A 7,929-nucleotide genomic window follows, 5' to 3' on the forward strand; every position below is an offset into this window, starting at 1 on the left:
ATAAGTTGTTCTGGTCCTTCCTATCGCTCGAATGGGATGTTACAAATGTGACTAGGTGACAACTCAGGAAACACCTTTCCAAAATTTCAATCTACGTTGGCTAGGGACTGTTCCATCACACTAATAGTAGATTACATAGGATGTTCATCCTATCAAATACCGACAGGAGTGACGAATCATATTTCCAAGATCTATCTCTATATACTAGCAATATGAAACCACATAGATAAACGTTTTCATCTCCCAATTAGATGATTTGGCTCATTAATAAATCTCGTATACCAATACATAAAACAACCGTGTCAGTTCAAATCTAAGGATCAACACACCATCACAACCTGATAACTTAACCATTATCCAATATGTCATGTGGTCAATTATCAGCATCATATTCATCTGATCATTCCCTAACGACCACCCACAAGCTTACTAGTGACATCTCATGTCATATGACGTGTGACATACCACCCTCCCATCGATATCCCCATACCAAACGAAGTTGTAACTATAACATCCCGGTATTTTGACAAAATAATAATAGGTAATTTTGAGTATTGAAAACAATTTATTGAGGATTTATGGATCTGCCACCCCACCGATGAGCAGCTTAGACCACATCAATCTCCCAATTCCTCTAGGGCAAGCAAACTTCACATGACATCTAAGCTATTGCATAACCTGTTTAGATTAATCACAGCTAAAGAATAAGTGGCCATGGCCCTCCATCGCACACTTGCACAAGAAACACCTGTTAGGGAAAGCCAAATAAAGATTTAACCGATCTAAAGTGGAAAGACGCTCCTTAATAGCTAGCCAAAGGATAAAGGCATAGGATGGGACGTCGAAAAAGTGCCAGATCAAAGAAAACCAAGGAACCTGAGCTCTCATGCATCTCAAAACATTCATAGCAGAGCGGGTGGAGAAATAACCATTAGGCGCAGGGATCCACCAAGGGAGGTCAGGGGAAAGGATTGGAGAAAGACTAGGTGAAGCCTCCAAAATAAGCTGGGCTTCCCTCGAAAGCTCCACATGGGGCAACGACCAGCCACCTTGAGAGATAATGGAGGAAACCTAACTGTAGAAGGGAGACTCGTCTGCCTCGGTAGGGAACGAGAGAAGAAATCCACCAACACACCGAAGGGATGCCATTGGTCATGCTAGAGAAAAACGCGATGACCATTACCTATTTTCCATCTAAAGAGCGACCGGACAACGTCTCTAAGATTAAGGATCCTACGCCAATACCAAGGACAAGAGTAAGGAGGCGTAAGAAGTCAGAAATAAGAATCCCTAATATGATATGAGTGGATCCATCGAATCTAAAGGGATTCAGAAGAAACATGCATGAGGTGCCATATTAATTTGGCGGCAAGAGCTTGGTTCCAAGTATAGAGGGGATGCAAATAAAGCCCTCCTTGGTCTTTCGAGAAGCAGATATCAGACCAGGCAACACCCTAAACCCAAACCTTAACACCCTAAACTCTAAACTCTATCACCCAAAACCCAAAACCCTAACCCCTAAACACCTTAACCCCCATACCCTAAACCTTGAACTTTAAACCCTAACTTCTAACTCCTAACACCCTAACCCCCATACTTTAACCCCTAAAACCCTAACCCTAACTCCTAACACCCTAACCCACATACCCTAAACCTTGAACCCTAAACTATAAGCCTTAACATCAAAACCCGAAATCCAAAACTCGAAACCCTAAACCTGAAATCCAAAACTCGAAACCCCAAATTCAAAACCTCAAATCCCAAACCCTAAATTCCAAACCCCAAACCCCTAAATCATTTTTTTACCCTTGTCTAGTAACCCGTAGAGTGGATCAATGTTTAAAACGTGAATGACAATTCAATATAATATAATGTGTAAAATGTTTAATGGTGTATGAGTTATAGGTGTTGGGATTACATAGATCTTATCATATGCACAGCGGAAATTAAAATTTAGTTTGCAGGTATCCTGTTTTTCAGAAATTATGGTTAACTAATTGGAAACAAAAATGAAAGGTTACCTCTTTTGATGAAATCCGATTTCACCGTTAGATTTCCCGCCGTTTAATCCTCCAAGTGTAGGATGCTGAGTTGGTCCACCCGAAATCACTTATATCCAAGAATTTCAAAGAGAATGAAAAGTAAGAAATTTTTCACAAAAATTTCTAACTTATCTCTTTGGATTCAATAACACTTCTTCAAAACTCTCTCAACCTTCAAGTGATTCAAGAAGACTTAAGTCAAGTAAAATGAAGAGATGGGGAGCTTATATATACATTAAATGGGTTGGACTTCTCAAGCCCATTCCATTTAATGTAATTGGGCCAAGCCCAAATCATTTAAGTTAACTTGAATCCAATAGTGCTATTGGGCCAAGCCTAATGTGCTAGCAAAAGGCCCAACCCAATTAATGATTAAACAATTATATTCATAATATAATTATTTAATTATTCTTATTTATCTTATAAATAAATGCACTATTATTAATAATTATAAAATTACTAATTTATCTATTTACTCCTTGAAAGTGATTTCTTTTTGGGTGGGACTTTCTGGGTTCACAAATAAATTGGAAACAAGAATAATTAACAATTAATTCTTGTAAATCATGAGTGATATCTAGCAATATGTCATGATTACCCAATTTATTGTGAAGCGGGTATTGCGAAGCTTTTACTACGTTATCATGCAATACGGTCCCTCTATCATCCTATATCCCGACAAGATATGAGATCATGGTCAGTAGGTCGAATCTCTTAATCTCGTTATATGACCAAATCCAAAATCAATCTTGACTAATTATGACACAACCCCTATGGAACAAATTCCACCGTCATATTACCTCGGCCAAGGATTTATCGTCAAGTGATTATTGGATCGCATAAGATATCTTCCTCATAAATCTCGAGGTGATAGATTCCATGTCTGATGCACACATACCTCATGTATCACTGAATCAGGCACATAGATACGTATGATTATCCTTGATTAGAACAACCACATAATATCGCTGATATCCTAATCCACCAATACACAAATATCCATGTCATCTCAGGTCTAAGGACTAATTGCAAAAATCGCAGCTAACATTAAATCATTGACCCGTGAGAAATAACCCATGTGATTTAATGTTAACAATCTCGTTCAGTGAACTCGTTCTTGTAACGAGCACCCACTCATCTTCTTTCTATATCTCATATAGAATGGCACGAGACTTACCAACCTTATCTTTCATATCTCATACTGAATAAGGAAGAAGACGATGTGCTGGCCTTTACGAGTTGCTATTATCTAGATTAGGAATTCTCCGGCCAGGAATATGTTTATAGTATAACGAACTGTGGATTATCCATAACTCGTATTCTTAACACTTAAGAATGGTATCCACTCCTTATTATACTAATGGATGCATGTTTTATAATTTAAACCATATTGCAATTTAAATAAAACATAAACTTTCCATTTAAATAATATTTAAAGAATTACAAGATCGAGTCCCTTTATGTCACTAGAATTGGTCTTTAGGTCTCATATTTGACAATCTCCCACTAGCACTAAGACCATTCTTTGTGGTATCTCATACCCCACCTGTCTAGATGGAAATCTAGTTGCTTTTGGTTCATGGCCTTAGTTAGTGGATCTACTGCGTTCTCTGATGTATCTATTCTCTACACATTAACATCTCCTTTACTAATGATCTCTCTAATGAGATGGAAGCGTCTTTCAATATGTTTGGACTTTTGGTGAGATCTCGGTTCCTTAGCTTGCGCTATGGCTCCATTGTTGTCGCAAAACAAGGGCACAATAGACTCAATAGATGGAACCACTCCAAGTTCTGTCACAAACTTCTTAACCCAGACTGCTTCATTTGCAGCATTTGATGCTGCAATATACTCGGCTTCCGTAGTAGAATCGACAGTCGTATCCTGTTTGGAACTCTTCCAACTGAATACTCCTCCGTTACAGGTAAACATATATCCAGAGATAGACTTTCTATCATCAACATTTGATTAAAAATCAGAATCTGTGTAACCTTCTACATTAAGTTCTCATTCACCATAAGTGAGGATCAAATCCTTAGTTTTTTTCAAATACTTAAGGATATTCTTAACGGCAATCCAGTGTTGCTCACCTGGATTAGACTGATATCTGCTTGTAACACTTACAGCATAAGCAATATCAGGCCAAGTACATAGCATCGCATACATTAGGCTTCCTATTGTTGAAGCATAAGGAATCCTAGATATGCGTTTTCTTTCTTCTTGTGTCTTAGGGCACATATCACGAGAGAGATGGATTCCATGTCTAAAGGGCATCAATCCTCTTTTGGAATCCAACATGTTGAACCTCTTCAACACTCTTTCTATGTACTTATTTTGAGAGAGTCCTATCAATCTCTTAGTTCTATCTCTATAGATTCGTATGCCGAGAATATAGGTTGCTTCTCCCAAATCTTTCATGGAGAAATTACTTGACAACCATACCTTTATTGTTGACAACAATCCTATATCATTCCCAATGAGTAATATATCATCAACATATAAGATCAAAAATGCTATTTCACTCCCATTAACCTTTTTATAAACACATGGTTCATCAATATTTTTGATGAAATCAAACGATTTGACTTCATCATCAAAACAGATGTTCCAACTTCTGGATGCTTGCTTAAGACCATAAATGGATCTCTTAAGCTTACATACCTTCCTTGCGTTATCTTTGGGTGTGAAGCCTTCAGGTTGCTCCATATAGATATCCTGATCTATATAACCATTCAAGAAGGTTGTCTTCACATCTATTTGCCAAATCTCATAGTCATAATGAGCAGCAATGGCTAGTAAAATTCTAATGGATTTAAGCATGACGATTGGAGAAAAGGTTTCCTCATAGTCAATTCCTTGCCTTTGACGATAACTTTTTGCCACAAGTCTTGCTTTATAGGTCTCTACCTTTCCATCTAAACCTATCTTTTTCTTGAAGACCCATTTACATGAAGGATCATGAACGAGGAAACATAGCATGCAACGGAAGCAGTTTAAAATCAAAACCGTTCCTCGTATTGATTAGAATCTAGGAGACTTACTTTTACGACGGATTATCGGTCGGAATGGGGCGATAGGGGCAGGATGCGCGGTATCTTCTTCTCGTGGTGGAGACGACGGCTGTCCTGCTATCCTTCGGCTCCTTCGCATCAGAACTTCGAGGCTCTCTTTTCGATCTTCCGAAATATGACTCGAACTCGTGGCCTCCCTTCAGTGAAGAAGAGCAAAAACGACCTTGGATGAAAAACAAGCAAAGAGAGATATATATAGGGAGAACCCTAGGGTTAAAACCCTAGTGGGCCAAACCCTAATGGGCCAAGATCATTTAATTAATTTTCTAATTGGGTTAGCCCAATTAATTAATTAAAAACCCTAATGAACTATTATTTTATTCTAGCCCAATTAATTATGGACCATTCTGAATAAAATAATTCTCTCTCAATGTAATTCATCCAACAAGCCAAATGTATTAAAAAATACATGAGTTACATCGAGCTACCCCGGGGACCAAAAGACAAATTATTCACGGCTACTAAAATGACCAAAATATCCCTACTACCTAGTAGCTATATTTTGTCATTCTAAGTGTTCCAACTATCACCATATGGTAACACTGACCCCACGAATAATTTTGCATATGCCATGTCTTTGACCTACTAGTGTAATGACGAAAATACCCCTCTGCGTAACACCCATCATTTAGAAAGGAATAATGTACCAACACCTCTCTAAATGATTTCTACCATCCTTAGATCACTAGTCCAATAATCCGCGACTACTCGAATGTACTTGCTTATTACTGGGAGCTACCCAGAAGCACACACTCATAAGTCACGTTCCCAGGGCCCTGGATTATTTGATTATTCTTGGACAATCACAAGGGGGTGAATCACAGAAACTATCTTGTATTAGTCTGTCTTAGCTAATTAGAAACCATACTCCCAACTCAAAAGGATATTGATCTTTGATAGACCTCACCTACAATGAATCTAAGAATATAGCTCTAGGTTCACTAGACCACCAACTAATACTCAAGTATTAGAGTACTCGTCCACGTAGTAGCAGTGATAGACTAGCTCTATGATAATTAGTACTTTGTCATCAGCTTCTATCACAGGTCCACTCTACGCATTCCAAATGCGCTTGTACAATTAGAGTAAACGGACTGTTTACTGGCTAAGGCAAGCCATCCTCCATTAGGATCTATTGCACAATGATCTTATCATGATAGAATGCCCAGTTCTATCAAAAGATCAAGAGTAATATTTTTCTTGCTTATTAAGTACCCATGATTCATGCCTAACTGTGAAGAACGACCCATCACATGAATCACTTACTTAATAGCATGGACACTTTTCCAACAATTAAATGCAAATAATATATGTGCCATGAACTGAATAAAAGAAACATCATTACCATAAATTAAACAAAACATGTCTTTAGGGCATACATTTCCAACATTACATCCAATAGGTACTATACCTTCTGGTGGATCTACAAGAGTCCAGACCTAGTTCTCATACATGGAATCCATTTTAGATTTCATAGCTTCTAGCTATTTATTTGAGTCGATATTTGATATCGCCTCTTGGTAAGTGGTAGGATCATCTGAGTGATCATTATCACCTACAAGGAATAACTCTTGTTCATTTAGAAAACCATATCTCTCAAGTTGATGATGTATCCTCTCACTTCTTCTAATGGGAGGTGCAACACTCGGCCCTGCCTCCTCAATTGGTACTTGGACATCTCGTGGCATAGTTTCAGGCTCGGCGAACCCTTCACCAAGTTTTCTTTTCCTTTCATTGCCTCTTTCTTGAATAAACTCTTTTTCAAGAAAAATGGCATTTCTGCTAGCAACTATTTGTTGCAGTTCAGGAATGTAGAACTCATATCCTAAGGAATCCTTAGGATAACCTATGAAACTACCCTTCAAAGACCGTGTCTCAAGTTTTTCTGATTTAAGCTTTTTCACAAAAGCCGTACATCCCCAAATCTTAACATGTTTAAAACTGGGTTTCCTATCAAACCATATCTCATGTGGTATTATAGGAACTGAGGAAGGAACTCTATTTAAGATATATATTGCAGTAAGAAAGGTGTGTCCCCACAGAAACAAAGGTAAGTCTATATAACTTAACATACTTCGGACCATATCTAATAAAGTCCAATTCCTCATCTCTGAAACTCCATTCAGTTGAGGCGTTCCTGGTGGGGTCCGTTGTGAAATAATACTTGAGATCTTAAGAAAATCTTCAAACTTGTTACTAAGATACTCGCCTCCACGATCTGATCATAAGGCCTTTATCTTTTTACCAGTTTGATTTTCTACTTTAGCTTCGAAATCTTTGAATATTTCAAAAGATTTAGATTTATGTCTCATAAGATAAACATATCCATATCTAGACATATCATCTGTAAAAGTTATAAAGTATTGATATCCTCCTTGGGCTATTACATTAATAGGCCCAGATACATCCGAATGTATAAGTTCTAACAATTCTGTGACCCTTATACCTTGCCCAGTAAAAGGCAATTTAGTCATCTTACCAAGGATACAAGATTCACAGGTTGTATATGGTTCAGAACCTAATGAGCCTAGAAGCCCATCCCTTTCCAACTTAGTGATTCTGTTATCCCCTATATGACCCAATCTATGATGCCACAGAATTTTAGAATTTGGATTATCACGTGGTCTCTTATTATTATTTGACACATGCAGATGTTTACCATTATCAATAGTCACATTCAAAATGTAAAGACCATTGACAAAATTACTAGTAGCAATCAATTTATTTCTAAAATAAATTTTACAAACATTATTCTTAAAAGAAAATTCATAATTTTCTTTCACCAATACAGGAATAGAAATAATGTTCTTAAAAGC

This window comes from Diospyros lotus, chromosome 7 (genome assembly GCF_014633365.1).
Source record: "Diospyros lotus cultivar Yz01 chromosome 7, ASM1463336v1, whole genome shotgun sequence".
In the NCBI taxonomy this organism is placed as follows: Eukaryota; Viridiplantae; Streptophyta; class Magnoliopsida; order Ericales; family Ebenaceae; genus Diospyros; species Diospyros lotus.